The sequence below is a fragment of the Triticum dicoccoides genome, chromosome 2B (assembly GCF_002162155.2).
Source record: "Triticum dicoccoides isolate Atlit2015 ecotype Zavitan chromosome 2B, WEW_v2.0, whole genome shotgun sequence".
In the NCBI taxonomy this organism is placed as follows: domain Eukaryota; kingdom Viridiplantae; phylum Streptophyta; class Magnoliopsida; order Poales; family Poaceae; genus Triticum; species Triticum dicoccoides.
This window is the reverse complement of record NC_041383.1, coordinates 79,005,141-79,029,348: the sequence shown is the minus strand read 5'-3', so window position 1 is coordinate 79,029,348 and position 24,208 is coordinate 79,005,141. Positions and strand designations below refer to the sequence as shown.

Genomic DNA, 24,208 nt, shown 5'->3' with positions numbered 1-24,208 from the left:
GGAGTGATCAGAGAAATAATGTGCAACCTTATTCATGGTCATGTATATTCCATAGACAAGCTTCTGATAATGCGGATATTGTTGCTTGGATGGAGTCAAAACTTTAGAGAGATAATAAACTGGGCGCTGAACCTTGTAAGCTTTTCCTTCCTCTACTCGCTCGATCGTGAGTACTGTAGTGACAACTTGTCCAGTGGCTGCAATGTAAAGCAGTAAAGGCTCTTTGCTTATTGGCACAGCGAGTACCGGCTGGGTGGACAACAGGGTTTTGAGCTCTACAAACGATGCATCGGCTTCCTCGGACCACTCAAACTTATCAGATTTCTTCATCAGCCGGTAAAGAGGCAAGGCCTTTTCACCGAGACGAGAAATGAATTGACTCAAGGCGGCCAAACAACCAGTCAGCTTCTGAATGTCATGCACTCGCACAGGGCGTTTCATTCGAAGGATGGTATCAACTTTTTCTGGATTGGTGTCGATCCCTCGTTCGGAAACGAGAAAACCGAGTAACTTTCCTCCTAGAACTCCGAATGTGCACTTTGACCGATTAAGCTTGATATCCATAATGTCATCCATGTATGCTTCCACATTCCGACTGATTTGAGTGAGCAGGCACTTCTGAACCATTCTCATGAATGTGGCTCCGGCATTTTTAAGACCAAATGGCATGGTGACATAGCAAAAGCACCCAAATGGGGTGATGCAAGCTGTTTTTATTTCATCGGGACCATACGGACGGATCTGATGATACCCAGAATATGCATCCAAAAAAGACAAGCGCTTGCACCCCGCGGTCGAGTCAACAATCTGATCGATGCAAGGGAGAGGGAAGTGATCTTTCGGGCAGGCCCGATTGATATGCTTGAAATCGATGCACATACAAAGTGAATCGTCCTTCTTAGGCATGAACATGACTACATTGGCAAGCCACTCGGAGTGGTAGATGTCACGGATGAACTTTGCTGCTAGCAGCCGAGCCACTTCCTCGCCAATCGCTTTCCTCTTCTGCACGGCGGACCGCCAAAGATGCTCTTTGACGGGTTTTACCTTGGGGTCGACTCGCAAACGGTGCTCAGCCAGTCCCCTGGGAAACCTGGCATGTCATAGGTTTCCATGCAAAGATGTCCCAGTTCTCACAGAGGAACTGGATGAGCGCTTCTTCCTATTTGCTGTTGAGTGTTGTTGATATATGAGTCGGTGCAGCATTGGGATCGGTCGGGTGAATATGAATCGGCTTCGTTCCACCAGTCGACTGAAGTGCAGAATCCGTAGCAGGCTACTTGGCTCGGAGTAAATCACTCGGATCTGCATTCTTCTGATACTCTTGGAATTCAAGTGCTGCCATCTGCACATCGGCAATTTTGGAACCTTTCTGGAAGCATTCCTCTGCTTTCTGCCGATTGCCAGTAACTGTGATCACACCTTTGGGGCCAGGCATCTTCAACTTGAGATACACGTAACATGGTTGAGCCATAAAACGTGCGTAGACCGGCCTACCCAGAATGGCATGATAAGCACTCTGGAAATCCACGACTTCAAATGTCAACTTCTCCTTACGGTAATGCTTGGAATCACCGAAAACCACGTCGAGGGCGATCTGGCCGAGTGATTCGGCTTTCTTTCCAGGGATAACACCATTAAAACTCATATTGCTCTCGCTAAGCTTGGACATCGGAATGTCCATCCCCTTCAAGGTTTCAGCATAAAGGATGTTCAAACCACTGCCACCATCCATCATCACTTTAGTCAGTCTAGTGCCTCCATCCACGGGATCGACCACCAGTGCTTGCCTCCTGGAGGTGGCTACATGAACAGGATGGTCAGACTGGTCGAATGTGATGGCTGTTTGAGACCATTTCAGGTATGTGGTCGTCGTCGCCGGAGCGGCCATATTCACTTCTCTGTTGATGACTCTCAATCGACTCTTGCTCTCAACATCAGCAAAAATCATCAGGGTTGAATTGACTTTGGGATAACCATCGTCTTCTTCCTCATCCTTGTCTCGTCCGACTCCTTTCCCTTTTCACTAGGTTGATCTCCTAGGAACTGCTAGATCAGGAGCCGGCACTGTCAAGTGGTGTGTTTAGGGTAAATCAGATTCCCCTCTTCGTCCTTCTTCGTGTGGATGTGACACGGTAAATCCAACACATCATTTCCTGCCTGATCCTTCACTTTCTTAGGAGGCCAGGGCCCTTTAGGTTTTCCCTTGAACTTTGCTTGAGCCACTGCAGCAATCTCGCCGGGTGCCGCCGGCTCGGCCTTACGCTTCTGTTTCCGATTGGAATTACCTCCACGGTCTCTTGGCCGACTGGCTTACTCTTTTCGCTACGGAGTTGATCCTCTTCTTCCCCATTAGCGTACCGGGTGGCTATTTCCATCATCCAAGTCAAAGTCATATCATCAGTCCGACCGAACTTCAGGACCAACTCTCGGTACTTGACACCTTCCTTGAAAGAGCACACTGCTTGATGCTCTGATACATTTTCAACAGTGTGGTGCAAAGTGGTCCACCTCTGAATGAAATCTCTCAAAGTCTCACTCGGCTTCTGCACACAATGCTGCAACTTGGTCAATCCTGCTGGTCATTTACAAGTGCCTTCAAAAGTTCTAACGAACACTCGAGCTAGCTCTTCCCAACTGTATATACTGCTCAGAGCTAACTGAGTCAACCACGCTCGGGCCGACCCTTCCAACATCAGCGGAAGATGTTTCATTGCTACTTCATCATTTCCACCGCCAATCTGCACAGCCACTCGGTAATCCTCAAGCCAAGTTTCAGGCTTGGACTCTCCGGTGAACTTACTGACTCCGGTCGCCAACCTGAAGTTGGGAGGAATCACTGCCGCCCTGATGGCTCTGCTGAAACACTCTGGACCGGAAACATGCACTCTGCTGCCACTTGGAAGATCTCTGCCAGGGTCTTCTCTATGCGCTCTGTTCCGGTCGACCAGGCCTTGAACGAGGATGGATCTCGCGTTGAAGCCTAGTTCTCTTGGGTCGACTGAGGCTCTGCGCTTGCCACTGTGACGACGTCTGTCATCGTTCCGCCGAGGCACATATGACGCACTCCTCGGAGGAGGCGTGGGTCCCCGACGATGATTGTCGCGGTCGAGTGGATGATCATACTGTCCACGGCCCTCACGCCGTGGAGGCGATCTTAGGCTGTGGGCCGACTGAACTGTATCCGCTACTACGGATCTGCTGTGAATCCTATTCCGTGAATGAGACACTGCTGTGTTTTGCTCTCCCGCTGCCCGGAGCAAAGCCCGGATCTGCATCAGCCCTCTGCCAGCCTCCGACTGGGAAGGTTGGATCGACTTTGCTATTCGGGCCGCAGTTGTGAGGTTCTGAATCGGAGTACGGTATACCTTGGGTGGAGGCGGGAAAAGCTGCCGTCGACTGGAGTCAGGAACCCGCTCCCGAGCACGCTCATCGAGAGCACGCTGAGGGTTATCCAGTCAAGTGCGCTCAGCCAAATTAGCTAGGCGCACCTCCTCCAAGGCCCGAGCCTCGGGGGTTTCTCCAACGATAGGCGTGTGGACTGCATCCATGTTGCGGCGACGAAGTTCTTCCCTCTGCTGTGAAGAGAGGGGTCGGTACTCCTCGTGGACGCGCGATGGATCGCTGCCCCCGTCCCCGCCGTCCTCTCGGCGGAAACCAGGTGGACTGTGAGGTCCGTCGACCATCAAGACTTCGGCCGCAGGGTCGCTTCTATCGGACACGGATTCGGTCTCCGCGGAGCCAGTCGACAGATCGAACAGGCCATGGAGAGTTTCGTCGGGCTCGATTGCCGCGACTTGATGGGTGGCCGAACGCCGAGCCACCACGTGCTTCATCCACCGTTGAAGCCGCGATCGACCGGATCGCTTGCAGCGGCGAACAGCGGGAAGGGAAAACACCATCGGAGCCGACTGATACTGAGTCGACGGCTGCCGGAGAAGGACGCCGTGAACGCACGCGCGGAAGTGCGTCACCCCTCGGACAGGGAGCGCCTCAATGTCCAGGGGAGCTTCTTGAAGCCATGCGGAGTCGTCGGCGACAAAAACGAGCGCACCGATACGGATCTCGCGGCCCTCGGCCAATCCGTCGCCGGAAACCATGATGATGATGATCGGTAAAACTTGCAACTTCACCAACAAGTCGCTAAGACACCTGCCCCGCGGTGGGCGCCAATTTTCATGGTCCTAAGACTGACAGTAGAAAGGGGGTAGGTATGGAGAGGCAAGATCCTAGCTATGGTGAAGGTGTACGCACAGAGTTTACGAGTTCAGGCCCTTCTCAGTGGAAGTAACAGCCCTACGTCTCGGTGCCCGGAGGCGGTCGATTGGATTATGCGTGTGATATTACAGGGGGTGCGAATCCTTGTGCCAGAGGAGGGAGGTGGCTTATATAGAGTGCGCCAGGACCCCAGCCGTCCTCCATTACAAGGGACTTAATGTACATAAAGTGGGGGCGTTACTGGGAATGCCAGCCTTAAGTGATGTTAATGACCTTAATGACTATAGAGTGAACGTCTGTCCGTTGCCACGCTGAGTGACTCCTGGTCTTCAGTAGGTCGAGTGATTCTCTGTATGGTCGAGTGATTCTCTATATGGTCGAGTGACGGTAGAGAGGAGGACCCCCGAGTGGTATGACCGTCGAGTGGATTGCACTCAACGTCTTCGACTGGGGGTCTCCTGGTGTCTCTTGGATTTCTTATCTTCTAGGGTAGTGACCTTGGGTAGGACGTATAGGTCATGCCTATGACCCTACCCCAGGTCTGTATCCTCATCAATCGCTGCCTCCTTCTCCTCCACCACAAAAAGAGCTAGGGTTTCTGCCTCCCGTTGGTGCCGCCGCAGATCCGCTCCTCTCCGGTGGCCCTAGGGCCATGGGGGTGCGGTGGATCTCGGCAAGGGCCAGCGGGAGGGCTCCGTTTTTAGTTGTTTCTTTCAGTTTTGCTAGGGTTTGTGTCCTTCTTAGGAAGACGAGACAGCGGCGGCTCCCTGAAGATGGAATAAAGGTCTCCCCGTCTAGACCTCGTTCGGCGGTGCGTCTAGCATGGTTGGTGCGCGTGTGGAGATTTTTTTCCAAAAAGGAGGTTAACACCCGGCCTCTGCATCAGAATGATGCATACAGCCATATTATTAATAAGCAAAGGTTCAAGTGAAGGTGTGTCTCTGGCGGATCTATCTTTGGTGGATTTGTTCGGATCTCGTCATTGTTCGTCTATGTTCGTGTGTCTTCGAGTTGGATCCTTCTGATCTACGTTATTCTTTATCTGCGGCGGTTGCTGTTCTGGTGCGCTGGTCCTAAGGGGCCTTAGCACGACGACTTTCTGACTGTCTACTACAACAAGTTGTGCCCGACTCTAGCGATGGATGGGCGATGACAGCGACGCGCCTTCGGCTCGCTTCAGTGCTTGTAGTCGTCGCTAGGTGGTCTATGGATCTGGATGTAATTTTTATTATTTCTGGTATTCGTTGTACTGCCATGATTGAAGATGAATAGATCGGAAATTTTCTCGCAAAAAAAGAAAAAGAAAAATACAATCCAATCTTTTTACTATTCTTGTGGATGAGATCATTTGTGACAACAACAACATAATTCAAAGATAACACTATCCCCATTGGTGTAGAACAAATAACAAGAAAGGCAAACTAAACTAAGTGCAACAGCCTAGAGGAGGTTGGTTTGTCTAAAACAAACTTAGAGGCTGGTTGGAACCATCCATAGCATTCTGTGCTGGGTTCCAAGCATAGGATGCTGGGGGTTGGTCCCATGTTTTGCAACGGAAACGTAAGCTTCTCCGATGTCGCGTCGCTTTGCTGTCCCGTCCTCCACGTTGAACATGTTGAAAGATTTGTCAGCCAACTTAACCAAGGAGTAGACACAGTTGTGCTGAATCCCGTACCGATCCCCAGCCAAGCACGACACGCCGAAGTTCAACGGAGCGACGAAGAAGGCGCGGCCGCCGAGATCGCGGACGGGGCGCCATTGCTGCTCGGAGAAATCCATCTTGTAGACGTTGGCTTCGTTGAAGTCTCGACTGCGCAGCAGCCTAACCATGTACAGCTCCTCCTCGGACTCCACCAAGAAGGCCTTTGCTGTTTCTCCGTAGTTGCAGCTCTCACCGTCCACGGCGATGGAGCTGAACGCCGGCCCTGCAGCAGCTGCAGGGGAGAGGTCCAGCACGCCGAGCTCGGTGGGCGAGGCATGGCATGGACGACATCGCCTCCGCTTCCCTCCTCTTTAGTTAATCAAATCAATTCACACAACGAAGAAGGGCAGCTCGCCTAGTCGATCGCCTTGATTCGTCGGCAGAGTTGGTGGTGGACAAGCTCGATCGCACGGCCGGATGGATCTAAATAGCCGCTGCTGGATCCCGACTCCAGTGGGAATCGGAACTACCAGACGGAAAGAGAATCCAGGTCGGACTCAACAGACGCACCGGATCAAAACTATCTCTTTTTCTTTTCTTTTTTCTTTTTGAGCAAAACTCTTTTTTTTGAGAAACTTGCCACAGACTCCTTCCCTGCGGCGTCCTCACCGGCGACCAGCGGGGGAAGATGCGGTGGGTGCGGGACAAGTACAGGATCTACGACTACTGCGCCGACCACGAGGGCGGCAAGGTGCCCGGCGTCGAGTGCACCCTGCCGCACTATTGATGAAGAGAGCATTCATTCAATTCGCACATCTCTTTCTAAGTATAGGAGTAGCAGCAGAGAAAAACGACCGACTATCCAACATCTGAATCATCTCATCATTCGGTTATGTTATAAGTTGGGCTGGGTTGGATTCGATGATAGGCATACAACCCAATCCAATCCAATCCAACCGTACCAAGTCCAAGACTGATTCGGTACGGTGGAGCTAGCTAGCTCGGGCTCACGCTGCCAGAGGGAGGAGAGAGAGGACTTGCCTTGCCCATGGATGTGATGGCGGCCGGCTGGGCTGCTGCATGCGGACGTCTTCTTCGGCGGTGCCGGGGACGATCCGCTCTCGACATCATCCCTTTTGAAGAAGAAGCTCCTCGTCTCGCCCGTCGTCCAAAGTCACAAGTCACGCGCACCCCGCACGCGGATGGATAACCATTCCTTGGATATATAGTGATGACAACATGGTGGAGATTAGAAAACAAGGAAGGGTCCAAAAGCAAGGCCTGCCCGGATCAGTGAGGTGGCACAATCTAGACCCTCCGTCCCTCCCTGGTTAACTAATGGGCATCCCAAGCGGCACAATCGTTTCATTCCAAAATAAATTCTAGTACCCCCTTCCCATATGGGTACGTTGGACGTTTTGTTTTCTCCGTAATAACTGATGCATGCAACCCCAGATGCCGAGATATTCTCCATAATAACTTATGCCTGACGCATGCAGCCTCATGTGAGCTGGATGCTGACATACGCATGCAGGGCCAACGACATGGCCCTAGTTACCCTACATGCAGGCTCTATGACCCTCCCAACTTACATGCACATCCTAGCGCTATGGCCCTCCCCTCTTTTTAATTAGTGGGAGTTAGGTTTCTAACCTATGCATCAAACAACATCTCTTTTCCCATAAAAAATGAGATACATGTAATCTCACTTGCTATTCTTAGCAATTACATGAAGATCACTTGCTTTTACAACGCCCTTTTATGGTATCAAGAATGTTTTATTTCCTAGCAAATTAACTTGACAAGACATCTCGCTTTCTTTGAGGGTGTCAGAAATTGACAAGGTGTCAATTGTTCTAAAGTGGGTTACTAGAGCAGCTCATCTTTCTTTATACTAAAATGTTGAAGCCTAGTCTTGTTTGATGTTGATGAGCATGGATTTGCAAGCCAATGTTTCTCCATACATCGCCTTTGCATACAAACAACACAACACACATGCAATGCATCAGCCATCCAGAGAGATGGTACAAAAATAGGGAACGATGCTTTTATTTGTTCGCCAACCGAACCATCTAGGAATACATCAATGCACACTCCAAATTATACCACAACTGATTGAAACAATGCATCTTGTAAGCAACAACAAAAGTAAAACACGGCATCACCTATCATCTATCATCATCTGTTTGTTATTCACAATTCCAAAAAACAAAGGCAACTAACTAATCTGATAAGAATCTAATCCCTTCCGTCATGGCATCGGGACCGCCCTTCTTCAGTCAGAAGATATGAAAGGGCTAGCAGCACTTGAAGAACACAAAACAAGCCCAGGCCTCTACATCCGAAACTTGGATAATGAGTAGTATGTTCCACCAGTCATCTCGTTGACCATTCCGTTGATTGTAGTCAAACAACAATAAACTTCAACCCAACAAGTGACCACCAAGGTGGAGGCAAGCAGGCCCTTGGGAGTTCCTGCATGTGAGTATGAGTAAACTGCATGATGAGATCCGGCCCTTGATTTCTGCAAACGCGACCACCAGGGCACCCCCTAGATGAGAAGAGCCTGACACACAACTCTTGACCTCGAAACCAACATGCACCAGTTAGTTGCGCTTTAGACCAGAAAAGGCATCAAGAATTCATAATTCACGATTATTAGAACATTGAACAGTAAATACTCCAGCTTGGGTATCAGTTCGTCAACGACATCAGTTGGACTAATATGCAGAAATAAGAGGTTTCAGACATGTACGCATCTTCAAGAAAATGACATAGCCTTGACGAGCATATTAAATGGAGGACAATGTCAGGTGATTCATTGACTTGAGGTAGAGATGCATCGCACTATACAATTAGAAGCAATGATCACCAAAAGGGTGCCAAAATTAGAAAATCAACAGGAAAAATTACTACCAGCCTCCCTAGGGCATGTACAGGACGTCACCACTAAAGAAAATCATGACAAACATCTACTTTGGCTAAATGTTCAGCCCACACAACAGCAGCAGCTCTAAGGCTAGGCCCAGAGAGGCGAAACAGAGGAGGAAGGAGATACCAGATACTCAAATAAGTATTTGCAGTCGAAGAGGCAGTCTTGGAGAGCCCAGATCATCTCGCAACGGACGTACTGCTGGATGGCCTCGATGTCCACTTCATCTTATGTCACTGATTTGGTCTCCTGTATATAATACCTAAGGAAAAGGATTAATCACATGACATAAAAATTTGGAGATCATACATTGTACTACATACAGAAAGATATGGTGCTTGTTATGTACATACCTATTCCTAGCTAGATCAGCTGGGCATGTGCATATGCATGCAGCCTCATGTGAGTTGGATACCAACATACACGTACAGGGCGCATGACATGGCCATAGTTACCCTACATGCATGCCATTTCTTCATCTCCATATCTATGTCACTTGCATATATGCACAGCACACCCACGCAATGCATAATAAGCCAATAGAAAAGGCACAAACATAGAAGATTTTATTTGGCTTGCGATGCCCGCACATTTGCCAACTCAAGCAAATCAGGATGATCCATTCATGCACTCCAAATCAAGTCATTCATTCATGCATTGGATAAAGTCAAAATCATCTGACAAGCGTTTCTCTACTAATCCAACAACCCGACAGGCTCAGTAAGCTGATGAATCAAATCTGGCATTCATCCACAACGATGGGAGTTCACCACGCCGTCCTTCAAGTGAGTCTGAATAGTCACAGGTCATTGATGCATCTCTCCTGTAGCAGCCTGGCCTGCAGACAAGCAAGCAGGACCTTGAGTTTTAAAAAGACAGTACTTGTGAATACAAAACAAGGCAAGAGGTAGCACCCAGCAAAACAATAACCCATCGGGCAACTTGCCAAAACTGATCCACACCACCATAACAAGACCACATTCAACAGCAAACCTAAATGACAATCTCAGATTTGAACTTTTCGACCAACACCAAGCAATGGACCAAAGTATGGCACTAAGTTGTCACTGTCGCACGTCCCGTACCATTGCAAAAATGTATGCAAAAGCCATGGAATATATATAAAATCCATGGCAGCAATCAATATCATCATCAATAAGCATTTCCTTGATTCTAAGCAAGTACTAGCACACAAACCTCTATCTAACATCACCTTAGAAAAAACCATTGTGGTACGGGGATGTGGTTTACATGCCTATATGAAAAAATAGCATATTAAAGGAGAGGACGTTTTTAACATCGTGTACAGCAGGGTCTAATTTACATAGTTTCGTGCTCGCTGAAAAAATCCACATGTTGCTCTAACCAAGCAAATGTAGGCTAACATTTCATAGAAAGACTTGGATCCAGTTGCATGCATAACTGTACAAATCCTCTCCCTAAAATGACATCCAAAAGTTGACAAGTTTATCATTTTTTATTGGCGAAAGTAGAATATATCTTCTGCAGTGAGCATAAATGTATAATCAAGATCCTCGTAGCGCACAACATGGCACATGGGAATAGCTCAAGTTTACCAAGCCTCTCATCAGCAACACAAAGCACGCCACTAACACTCAATAAAAGATGAAGTAGAGAATATCGGTCTCTTCTTATCCTATCAAACAAGACCAAGAATCACCTAAGCAGGCAATATTTACTCTAAAAGCCAATCCTGCTGTAATGCCAAGAAAGCATACCGATTGAATTACTACGACCCAAACAGTAGCATATCCATGACATGTAGATGTAGTTACTATACCATGGCAATTCAGGAAATGAACAAGCTATACCAAGACCAAGTAAATTGGCCTTGTTCTTATCAGAATTACTCCATAGCAATCAACAAAAGCATGCCAGTTGACTAATTTCAGAACAGTAACCAGTTTCCACTTATAAACTAAAACCATAATGATACAGTGAGGACATCAACTAAACTAATCGTTGTATATGGCAAAACTGGCTAAGAGCTAGCACCCAGCAAAACAAAAACCCACCCAGGCACTCGTCCCAACTGATTACATTCAATAACAACCCAAAACAACTAGTTCGTGTTTAAAATTTTGCGGGTAACCACATCAATCATGATCAATAATAGATAAGCTAAAGTTCCAGCCCAAGGGAGCCAAATCCCAGGCAATTAGCCACACAGCTGCATGCCTAGGTAGATAAGAATCAAGAAAAGCAATATATAAAGTCATCCTTGCTGTAAAACACACATTAATTAGTAAATGCATAAAGGCCAGACCACACAACTTATTTTAGATGTCAAGTCTAGCTGTTACCTATGATGGGTCAAATGGTTCCTTGCTGTGCCATTTGCTTGGCGTACTCCTTCCCATTGAAATCCTTGAATCCTGGCGACAAACGAGATAGTGAGCGGCAAACAGGTCTTATACTGAGAAAATAAAAAAGCATGAATTCCAGTACCGAACTAGTAAACAGTAAAGATCTGGCAAACAACAGGGAAGTTTATCTCTGCTATGCTCCTTTGGCACATACGGGCTCAGTTTCACATGTATCTAAATTGCTGCTTTGGATTGAGATTCAAAGGACTACTGTCAGGTTCGAAATAGTGATGCCATTGACATGCTTCATAGTTACAAGAAGGAAAACACATTCACCTCCTGACCACTAGTACAAATACCAAGCAAAGAACAGTGATTTAGTATGAATCAAGAGCTAGGTTGTAGTATAGAATATGCAGGAGGAGAATGGGAAGATTGCAAAACAACATGCCGTTCTAAACATTAGAAAACAAGGAGCAGTTTCTCTGTATCATTTTTATGCTTTGAGTTGTCGACTGTAATTGTTATGAAGCGATCAAACTGACATGATAATGCTGTGTGACTAGACTCGATTAATGTAGCCCGGATGGCTTTACATTGCAATCCAGGATAGAGAGAATAATTTTCGACAACACAAACGACAATCTCAGATTTAAAATTTTCGTGGTAACAACACCATCATCATCTATTGCTATGGCACCAACACCAAACAATGGACCAAAGTATGGCACTAAGTTGTCACTGTCGCGCGTCCCGCACCATAGCAAAAACGTATGCAAAAGCCATGGAATATATGTAAAATCCATGGCAGCAATCAATAACCATTTCCTTGATTCTAAGCAAGTAGCACACAAATCTCTATCTAATATCACCCTTAGAAAGAGCCATTGTGGTACAGGGTCATGGTTTACATGCCTATATGAAAGAAAAAAATAACATATTAAAGGAGAGGATGTTTTTAACATCGTCTACAACAGGGTCTAATTTACATAGTTTTGTGCTCGTTGAAAAAATCCACAGGTTGCTCTAACCAAGCAAATGTAGACTAACATGTCATAGAAAGACTAGATCCAATTGCATGCATAATTGTACAAATCCTCTCACTAAAATGAACATCCAAAAGTTGACAAGTTTATCATTTTCCATTGGCAAAAGTAGAATATATCTTCTACTGTGAGCATAAATGTAAAATCAAGATCCTCGCTGCGCATGACACATGGGAATAGCTCAAGTTTGCAATACCTCTCATCAGCAACACAAAGCACATCACTAACACTCAGTAAAAGATCAAGTAGAGAATATCGGTATCTTCTTATCCTATCAAGCAAGACCAAGAACCACCTCAGCAGAAAATAGGAACTCTAAAAGCCAGTCCTGCTATCATGGCCAAGAAAGCATATCGATTGAATTACTATGACCAAACAGTAGCATAACCATGAACATGTAGTTACTATACCATGTCAATTCAGGAAATGAACAAGCTATACCAAGACCAAGTAAATTGAACTTGTTCGTATCAGAATTACTTCATAGCAATTAACAAAAGCATGCTGGTTGATTAATTTTAGAACAGTAACCAGTTTCCACTTATATAAACTAAAACCAGTGATGACATCAACTAAACTAATCAGTTGTATATGGAAAAACTAGCTAAGTGCTAGCACCCAGAAAAACAACAATCCATCCAGGCACTCGCCACAACTGATTACATTCAACAGCAAACCAAAACAACTAGTTCAAGTTTAAACCTTTGCGGGTAACCACATCAATCATCATGAATAACGGATAGGCTAAACTTCCAGCCGAAGGGGGACAAGTCCCAAGCAATTAGCCACACAGCTGCATGCTTAAGTAGATGAGAATCAAGAAGAGCAAGTATAAAGTCAGCCTTGCTGTAAAACACACATTAATCAGTAAATACATCAAGGCCAGACCACAAAGCTTATTTTCCATGTCAGGTCTAGTTCTTACCTATGATGGGTTTGATGGTTCCTTGTTGTGCCGTTTGCTTGGCGTATTCCTCCCCATTGAAATCCTTGAATCCTGGCGACAAACGAAAATAACAAAGCATGAATTCCAGTAGTGAACTAGTAAACACTAAAGAGCCGGCAAACAACAGGGAAGTTTATCTCTACTATGCTCCTATGGTGCATACGGGCTCAGATTCACATGTATCCAAATTGCTGCTTTGGAGATTCAAAGGACTACTGTCAGGTTTGAGTTGTCGACTGTAATTGTTATGAAGCGATCAAACTGCCATGATAGTGTAGCCCCGCTGGCTTTACATTGCAATCCAGGATAAAGAGAATAATTTTCGACAGCACAAATAGATGCATATTACTAGTCCACTGCTTGCTGAAACTGCATGGTACACTACTACTACGACTACTACTAAAACTCAGTTTGTTCGTCCCCCACAACTGCAAACTAGCAGCGCAAATGGATTCAATTAGCCACTCAGTGTTTTGTTCGTCCACCACAACTTAAACTCTTCACTAGTGTTCATTAAAAAATAACTGCTGCTAATTAGGCAGGAAGGCACGCACGCATGAATATTTTGAGCAAGAAAAAGAAAATTTGCTTGCATGATTGATGGACGGCACATAACAAAAGACTCCTACATGTAACGAGAGACATTCTAAATGCAGTTTGAATCTGGTGACGAGGTTTGAATCAATCAAGCAAAAGAACGTGGTTTGGATCTTGACAGAGATGGGAAACGGTGCTCACCTGTACTGTGTCACAGCAAACAGGAGGGCCGGTGTCGGTGGAACATGTCCGCCCAATGCACGAGCACCAAGAGCACTTGACCGCAGACAGCTCGAAGCCATGGTTCTGGACCACGCCCTTGACGAGCCCAAGCCCGCCAGCCGCAACAATGATCCAGAGGTGTTGCGTCACGGATCTAGGAGCGCTATCTCCTGGCCTACTCGATTTGGAAGTGTCACCGGGCCGCACGACTGTCTGCGGCGTCCATCAAAATCATGGACACATTGGCACCAGCAACCAGAGCCTCCATGAAATTCTTTGTGCCAGACCTTGCAATGGTGCCAACGCTATCTGACTTGGTAATACCAATACCACTGTCAATAAACGTGATTATGGCCGCGGCCTTGTAGGCCTTGCATGCACCGGTTTGTTTCTTTTTAATTGTTGCATGCAAAGATTTAACGCCCCTCGGAATCTTAAAATGAGATGCAGATGAGCCTTTTAATTGGAAAAGCAAAAAAAATTGTGACAATCCCTATAAACTGAAAAGGAGGGAGTAATTTAGTGTGGTTCTTAGAAATAACAAGTCAATAATGCAAACATAACTGAAAGTAAACAATGCAAAAGTACAAGATCGGTAGCAACATGACATTATCTTGCACTGAGGCAAAACATAAACCACAAGTTATCATTGTTCACCGCTAGCTACTGATCTAACAAGAACATTAACAACTAGAGTAGTCAAACAGGAAACAAGAAAATAATTTCATCAAGGCCACTGTCTAACAGAAGTTACTATTGTTGTTAAATAGGAAAGCAACAACAATAAAACTGGCGACCACAAGTTTGAGGTGACTGGAAGAGCACCACCATAGACAGCGTGACCACAGAATGAGAACCGGGCCCCAACTAATTGGCCAGCACCACAACTGGCCATGGTTTGACAACCCGACCATCTCGGGGTACAAGGAGAGAGGGAGGAGACTAGGGACTCACCAGAACCGATGAAGATGCTGAGTTATGGCCGTGGAAGAGGTAGTCCACCAAGCAGTAGTATGCGAACAATAAATTTGACGATTCTTTAAAGAGACCTACACATAAAGTGCAAATTTGATCAGCCAAAAAAGGCACATGAGCTATATTGCATATGTAATCATGCATGAATAAGAAATGTACTGATTACACAGAGTAGAAGCCAACCAAAGCATGTTGTAAGAGCAAGCTACCATGTGGCTAGACCATTAAGAACTAGAGCGAGGTAGCAAGGTATGATAAATTGAAGAAGCAATATTTTGGTTTATCATATAGTAATAATAATCAAAGGGCAGAGCAACGATCATTTTTAGGAAGTTGGTAGATTCATTAGAGAAATACAATAATCAAAGTGTTTAGAGCTAATACAATTAAAAGTTCAAAGAATATTATTTTGCAAGGACGAAAGTGAAAACAACTAAGATGTTCCTAGGTGAGATTAATTCAAGTCAAAGGAGCCCTAAAGGAGAAAAAAATCCATTCTTTCTCATGATAGGAGCATAACAACACATATCTCGCAATTCATATAGAAGAGGTACACTCATGACTTGTGTTGCATCGGCAACAAAAGACACGAGTACCTTGACTGGATGTGCCCAGCGATGCAAAAATATCAGGTCACAACAAAAGGGAATTCATTCATTCAGAGAAGAATAATTATCCATCCATAATTCATGAAGTTATGACATACCTGGACTAGAAAAGTTCAGTTAAAGAAATATTTGTCTGAAGTGAAGAAACATTTTTGTCAGTTAAATGCAAATTGACAACTATGGCCATCCACAGTAGAAAATCTACAAATCTATCAAGTAAATAGCTGCAACCACTTTGATGTATCAAAAACATTTTTTTACATAAAACAACCCTAGTAGAAGGCAAACAATCATATCACCAGAAGGTAAAATGAGATCTAGTTTAGCAACTGAGTACTAAATCGTCTCAAACGGTGAGAATTACAATTATAAATAGAATTGTCATAGAAAACACAGATGGTGACTTCATTTCTGGTAGTCCATAATGCCCCAAAACAGACAACCACTTAATGCTCCCAACTCCCAATAGTAGTATATTCCACAACAAAATTACACTTGCACATAGAAAATATATTCTTATTAGTCTCACTACATAGCATGAAAGTCGCTATATCAGAAAGAAAGAGCTCCTTGCCTTAGAAGAAGTCCTGGAGAACCTCTGCACTCTGGGAATCCTAGTGGAACCACCAACAAGGGCACCATTGTATGGGGTGCTATTGTCCATCTTTGTGTCCCTGAGATACTTCTTCATAGAATCCATGATTTTCCTAAACAGATACGTGTTCATCTCCTCAAACCAGGCACGGGTGATGGTGTCACTGCCCCCTCAAACAACGAGTCAATCTCAATGGTGGTCTGAGCAGTGGAGGATACAGTTCTCTTTGCCCTCTCACAGGATATCGACCTTCGAGGTCTTTGTGTCCAGCAACAACCTTGAAGGGCTAGGGCTTAATATCGCCCAAGACGGTAGAAGATATCTCTTCAACTACAAACTGCTTCTCCTCACCTTTGTACTAGACATTAATTATGGGCTTGTTACTAGGTCCAGCAACAACCTTGAAGGGCCACAGTTTAATATCACTGTGGACAGTAGAATCAGTATACCTCTTGCCAATTCGATGCTTGGCATCTACATAATACAGTTCACATCAAAAATAGCATAAACACCACACTAAGAAAGTGAACACTAGCCATTATATGTAAAGTTTAATCTTCTGCTACATAAACTGAGGCAAAGCAGACAATAGATGACCTAGGCAGAAAACATGGTTTGCATATTTTAATGAGCCTAGGCAGAAAACATCGTTTGCATATTTAAATGGGCCTGACATGCAACTAAACATAGTTGTATGAGAGGACCCAATCCAATGATAATCCATCATAAGCAAAAAAATATAAAAGGGCATATAGTCACTAGAGGCACATTATGAGCAGCCAGTGTTGCAAAGTTTCGTCCCCCCTCATTTGCTACCATGTTTTGAGACACGGGATCCTAAAAAACCTGACGTCAGATAACAAATGGCATTTAGCGTATTAAACAAATGGGATTAAAAAATTAACTTAAACTTGTCACGCAATCTCAAACGAAAGATGATGATCTTGTTTATAATAATCACAGTGATTCAGCAAATGGGATTGTTTGCATCACAGAATGCACAACAACAGAACAGGTTTGGCATTGAATTCCATAGCTTATCAGAATTCAAAAGTTCAGTCATATAAAATATCATAAAAACAATGGGAGGTCAGATGGTATTGCATGATGTAAATTGATCTAAGTGAATGCAGAAATGTGGTATGGTTATGATATCACCACTACTCCCATCAAGTCATATACATGCCAAACAAACACCAGACAAAACCCATGAAAGCTATGGGTACATTTAGCTAGCTGGCAAATTTTGCCACACCAGATTAAATGGCAAAGAAAGAGCAAATCACAAGAAATTCACCCCAATTCCTCTTCACAAAATGTGGTAGAAAACTTAATGGCGCAAAGCCATCCATCCTAAATTCAACAGAAAAGTGCTCGAATTTATTTTATCACCAATCTGGTAGCTCCAGAACAAAGAAACAGAAAAACAAATAATAACTAATTCAAAAGATAAAGCAACACAAATTGGCACAGAACACTTATGTTGACTTTAGAAGAATGAGAATCAATGAAGTACGCAGTGAAAAACAAGTCTATCATACACACCAAGAGTGATTTGACAAAGAATCGTTCCATCTGTTATTATATATCTAAAGGATTGTGTTAACCCGGTACTAGGATATAACTAATTCGATACTATGTGTGTTAAAACATAGCTACATATACTAAATGATTGTGTTATGAAATAGAGGACCTGGGACATAACTCGAAACAACCAGGCATAAATCAACGAGGAGAATGTAGACTTAAAACATGTTAAACCGAACACACTTGGCAAGACAAAGCAATCAAGCTCTGTAGTAGATTGATAATATAGATCTAACATGCATCAACAAGTCGCATGTCAATGAAGTGTAAAATAACTCAATGTCCTGATCTACTTTAAATAAACTAAATCTAACTAGGACCAACAATACAAGATCAGTGGCAACATGACATTATCTTGCACTAAGGCAAAACATAAACCACAAGCTAATATTGTTCACCACTAGCTATTGATCTGATAAGGACATTAACAACTAGAGTTGTCAAACAGTTAACAAGAAAATAATTTCATCGAGGCCACTATCTAACAGAAGTTACTATTGTTGTCAAATAGGAAAGCAACAAAAATAAAACGGGCGACCACAAGATTGACGTGGCCGGAAGAGCGCCACCACAGACAGCGTGACCACGGAATCAGAACCAGGCCCCAACTAATTGGCCAGCACCACAACTTGCCATACTTCAAAAACTCGACCATCTCGGGGTACAAGGAGAGAAGGAGGAGACAGGGAATCACCAGAACCGATGAAGATGCGGAGATATGGTCGAGCAGTAGTAGCTGAACAATAAATTTGACGATTCTTTGAAGAGACCTACACATAAAGCACAAATTTGATCAGCTAGAAAAGGCACATGAGCCAAATACATACACATGGGCTAGATTGCATATGTAAGCATGCATGAATAAGAAATGTACTGATTACACAGAGAACAAGAGCAGAAGCCAACCAAAGCATGTTGTAAGAGCAAGCTACCATGTGGCTGGACTATTAAGAACTAGACCAGGGCGACAAGGTATGATAAAGTGAAGAAGCAATGTTATGGTCTATCAGATAGTAATGATAATCAAAGGGCAGAGCAACGACTATTTTTATACAGGAAGTAGGCAGAGCAGCGACTATTTTTACACGGGAAGTATGCAGAGCAGCTAATACAATTATAAGAGCAAATAATATTATTTTGCGAGGACATAAGTTAGAATAACTGAGATGTTCCTAGGTGAGATTAATTCAAGTCAATGGAGCCCTAAAGGGGAAAAATCCATTCTTTATCATGACATGAGCATAACAACACATATCTCGCAATTCAAACAGAAGAGCTACCCTCATGAATTGTGTTGCATCAGCAACAAAAGCCATGATTACCTTGGCTGGATGTGTCCAGCGATGCAAAAACATCAGGTCAGGACAAAAGGGAATTCCTCATTCAGAGAAGAATAATTATCGGTCATGGGAAGACAGCAGCCATCCATAATTCATGAGTTATGACATACCTAGACTAGAAAATTTCAGTTAAAGAAAAATTTGTCTGAAGTGAAGAAACATTTTTGTCAGTTAAATGCAAATTGACAAGTATGGTCATCCACAGTAGAAAATCTACAAATAAGCTCTCAGAATGTCACATCAGCAAAACAACATCATTAGATAAAACATCATATTCTTAGAAGATAACATGGGACAAGTGCACAACATAAAAAACTCTTCCGTTAATTTTCAGTTAAAGTGGACCAAGGTACTTGATGCCTAAACTGCATAAAAACTTAAACAAGTCTAAACTGTCTAAAGTGGACCAAGCTTACAGGAAATTCTAAACATGAAGAATGGAGATCAGTTTTAATCTCTCAAAGACAATTCTGTGTTTAAAGTAGGCTAACGAACAAATGCCCCTTGTCCTTAAACTTCTTAAGCTCCCCCCTTCCCTAGTACGAACCAAGCAATCAAATTACCAGTAGGTAAAATGAGATCTAGTTTAGCACTTGAGGACTAAATCACCTAAAACGGTGACAGGTACAGTTATAAATAGAATCATCACAGAAAACACAAATGTTGACTTTATTTCTGGCAGCCCATAATGCCCACCACACACCCAAACCACTTAGTGCTCCCTACTCCCCATAGCAGTTTATTCCACAACAAAATTACACTGACACATAAAAAAATCATCTTCTTATTAGTCTCATTGTATAGCACGAACGTTGCTATATGAGAGAGAGAGAGGGAGCCAGTGTCTCAACAAAACCGAGTAAGTGGCGGACATCACAGCCATGGTTGCAGCCAAACCAATATCATCGTACTGCGAGGGATGTTGAGGTAGCATCTAGCGAATCGTAGTAGCCGAACATGGAGGTTATTATGACGCGGCCATCACCATCCTGTAGGTGTCTCCACCAAAGCCGAAGGGGAATGGTGGTGCCTATTCGGTGACCACCCTGTAACAGCAAAAAAGATTGGTTCTTTCTCATTACACCCAGCAAGACCATGAGGTGGGAAACACACAACCAAACCATCAACTTAAACACATGATTCAAGGGGATTTTATTATCACATGCATATACAAACATCACAAATTTAAGGGCAAGATTGATGCCTTAAACAGGCCCAAAGAAACAGAGTTGGTGATACCATGAAAGCCCTTGAAACAAAAGATTTGTGGGCCTTTGTGCGAGTACACTGCCATATTTTTTCTTTGCTAGTTGGCCTAATTATGCTATTGTTTTGCTTGAGAGTTAGGAGTCCTATGACTTGACCTTCACTAGGAAGTGGAAAGGCATGCTCTGAATCTTATAGCTACTTATCTAGTTGAGATGTTGAAACATAGGGTGCACATGTCAGGTTAATAACTGCTTGAGAAACTGGTATCAGTTGATGTTCTTGGTCTAGAGAGGCATAAATGGCTAATAAGAGCATTTATAACGGGTGAAGTTTACAATCACAATTAATTAACTGAAAAGGTATACTAGTTACATTCAATAGATCAATGGAATTGCTGTCACACAGGAAAGATAAATTGGACAGAGGGAGTTTCCCCATTTATGCTACGTTTGTTTTCAGGAAATAAAACAAAAAACACGCAATTAGGCTAGAAAAGCAACACATCTATTACGTAGGATTCTGCACAATATCCCAGGAACACTTCAAAGATATTATTATGGTAATAAATCAATTTCAGTAGATGTATTGGCCACCAGAACTTACATGATCATCACACGGAACAATTTACCATGAATCGTAAACATGTTACTATACAAAAATTATTAACCAAACAGTATCAGAATTAGATTGCCAAAAGACCACCACCATAGACAGCATGAACACAGAACAAGCCCTAAATCATTGGCTCAAGCGCCAGCACCACAACCGACCACGGCTCGATGGCCAAACAACCTAAAGGCACATGGAGGGAAGGAAGAGAAGAGGGACTCACAACAATGGAGGAAGAAGCCGAGGATGGGGTCGTCTTTGCCAGTGGTGGCCGAGAAGGAGGTAGCCAGACAGGGATGTTCCGACATAGCCGCCGCTGTCCGGTTGATGATGGCACCAAATCTGAAGGGTCTAAATGGCTGCAGCATTAGAACATAGTGTCCCTCTTCAAAAGTCTCCGCTGTAGCAATAGATATGAAACACTTGGCTTTACTTCAATAATATTCAAGTAACAAACATGAGAAGACATATTCATAGCAGGTTTAGTGCGACAAATTTTAAGAACTAATCTGTATGGATAACTAAAAAATTAAAAAAATAAATGTGGCAAACCAAGATGTCTTGGTCTAAATGGCTACAACACATTGCTTGCAATTCTATAGATCAAGATGGAGGGAAAAAATTTCCGGCCTTTCTGTGCCTATAGAAATGACATGGCAGGTAGACTGTATTATAGTACAGACTTTACCCCAAATCTACAGTTTTCCCTTATTTATTTGTCACCGCTTCTGTGCCTATGACCAGAAATCTGTAAGCCCTGATGCTGTTAATTTGATTGATCCCTATGAGCAAAGGAAATTAAACTAATATATTATCTCTTAACTCTAAACCACCTTTGCAACTCGATTCTGAAGTCATTCATGTGCAAATGTCCAATCAGGTCAGGCCCGATACTCACAGTGCAGAACATATCATCTCTATACATCATATTTACGACAAACCATATTTGGTTAAATTGCAAATTAGGGAAACATTTAGGAAAATTGCTTATAGTTGGAAAAGAACAATGCTATCGACGAGATGGAAACTCCAGTGCTTGAAGCAAGTTACCGTTGTACTATGTACGTCCGCTGCCAATCAGACGCAATAAAATAGTTACTGCAGTGCAGTGTAATTGCCTTATCTAAACAGTTGTACATTAATCAACTTAAACACAATATGCAAGGGGATTTTATTATCACATACAAATACAAACATCACAGATTTCAGGGCCAGATTGATTCCTTAAAAAGACACAAAGTAATAGAGTTGGTGATACCATGAAACCTCTTGAAACACAGGATTTGTGGGGATTTGTGCAAGTACACTACCATATTTTTTTTTCCTAGTTGTCCTAATCATGCCAATGTTTTGCTTGACAGTTAGGAGTCCTATGGACTGAACTTCACTGGAAAGTGGAAAGCCAGGCTCTGAATCTTATAGCTACTCATTTAGTAGAGATGTTGAAACATGCGGTGTGCATGTCAGGTTAATAACCAGAGTACTTGAGAAACTGGGATCAGTTGATCTTCTTGGTCTAGAGAGAGGCATAAAGGGCTAATAAGAGCATTTATAACGGGAGAGGTTTACGAGCACAATTAATTAACTGAACTGAAACTAAAAAGTTACACTAGTTACATTCGATAGATGAATGGAATTGTTGTCACGCAGGAAAGGTAAATCTGAACACAGGGAGTTTCCTCATTCATGCTATGTTTGTTTTCAAGAAATAAAATAAAAACAGGCAATTAAGCTAGAAAAGCATCACATTTATTACACAGGGTTCTGCATTATATCTTAGGAACACTTCAAAGATTTTATTATGGTAATAAATCAATTTCAGTTGATGTAGTGGCCACCAAAACTTGCATGGTCAAACACATATGAATGAGCAATGCCTGTTTCAAATAATGAACCCTCACATTCACAAATAAACTTCTACAACAAATTCATTCAATTGGCAGAACAAAATTTGCAGGAGCTAGTATATATATGCACAGTGAGCAATCATCAGATGTATGAGGGAAAAAATCTTGGATAGAACATTTCTATTCTAGTATTGCCAGTGATGAGCAGTTTCAATGGATCAACTCAAAAAACAATGCCCTTGCTTATTACCAGTGAAGAGCCAGACCATCTCATGGCACATGGAGAGAGGGAGGAGAACTGGGACTCACGAGAAGTGAGGAGGAAACCGAGGAGTTGGTAATCCTTGCAAGTGGTGGTAGCCAAACAGGGAGGTTATGGCGCAGCCTCTGCTGTCCGGTTGATGGCACCAAAACTGAAGGGTCTAAATGGCTGCAGCATTAGATTAGAACATGGTGTCCCTCTTCAAAAAGTCTCTGTTGCAGCAATAGATATGAACCACCTGAGTTTACTTCAATAAATTCAAGTACTAAACAAGAGAAAACATATTTATAGCAGGTTAACTGCAAAAGATTTCAAGTAATAATCTGGGTGGATTTATTACTAATAATTAAACAAGGAAATGCAGCAAGTTGAGATGCCTTGGTCTAAATGGCTTCAACTTAGATGTGAATGCAGTTTGTAGACACTACACATTGCTTGAACATGTCAAATCAAAGATGATTGAACTACTTTGCCAATATATGTATACAGTAGGTGTAATATAAAAGTCAACTGATATCTAGCTTGTAATTTTTATCACCAAAATAGTAATAAAAAGTTATGCGAATGCACATGCTGGAATTTATCAAACAACATAATGTTTGACAGTACCAAAATAACAACATAGAGGGGTATCTCATTCTGAAAAATGCAAATGGTCATGAATATACACCAAAAAGTTGGACATGGCATAATACTACAGTCATGGCACAGATAATTAATCCTCCAATTTCAACATTATTTGTTATTGCGGCCCAACTAGATTCTGAACTGATACACACATACATGCCAATATATCGGCATAGTAGATATTGCACACCATTACTTGTATTGTATTCTAAAAATGCAATTCTACATATCAAGATGAAGGGAAATAAAAAATCTTTACTTTCTCGGCACTATCTGTTTAATGTAAGTAATAAAGGAATGACACAGCAGGTAGACTGTATTATAGTACTCCCTCTGTTCCTAAATATAGGATGTTTTGCATATCTACAGACTAATTCCTTGTTTATTTGTCATTGTTTCTATGCCTATGCCCAGAAATCTGCAAGGCCTGATGGCTGTTAATTTGTCTGATCCCTAATAAACAAAGGAAATTAAATTAATACATCACTATCTCTTAACTCAAAACCACCTTTGCAACTCGATTACAAAGTCATGCATGCACAAATGTCCAGTCAGATCCGGCCCAATACTCGCACAGTGCAGAACATATCATCTCTGTACATCATATTTAGGACAAACCATATTTGGTTCAGTTGCTGTTGTTCGTATCAGTCAGATATCCATATGATTCTCAAGCATA

General features: G+C 43.2%; 3 non-coding genes across 3 annotated transcripts; all 3 read right to left on the bottom strand.

Annotated features, from left to right (window-relative positions):
• Positions 1 to 16,783: 16,783 nt before the first annotated feature.
• LOC119266325 lies at positions 16,784 to 16,920 on the bottom strand. Its single transcript, XR_005131992.1, has one exon. It is a non-coding gene; the product is annotated as a small nucleolar RNA F1/F2/snoR5a (small nucleolar RNA).
• Positions 16,921 to 16,965: 45 nt separating this feature from the next.
• Positions 16,966 to 17,049, bottom strand: LOC119266227. Its single transcript, XR_005131950.1, has one exon. It is a non-coding gene; the product is annotated as a small nucleolar RNA Z196/R39/R59 family (small nucleolar RNA).
• An 83-nt stretch (positions 17,050 to 17,132) lies between these two features.
• On the bottom strand, positions 17,133 to 17,216 carry LOC119266223. Its single transcript, XR_005131948.1, has one exon. It is a non-coding gene; the product is annotated as a small nucleolar RNA Z195/SNORD33/SNORD32 family (small nucleolar RNA).
• Positions 17,217 to 24,208: the final 6,992 nt, after the last annotated feature.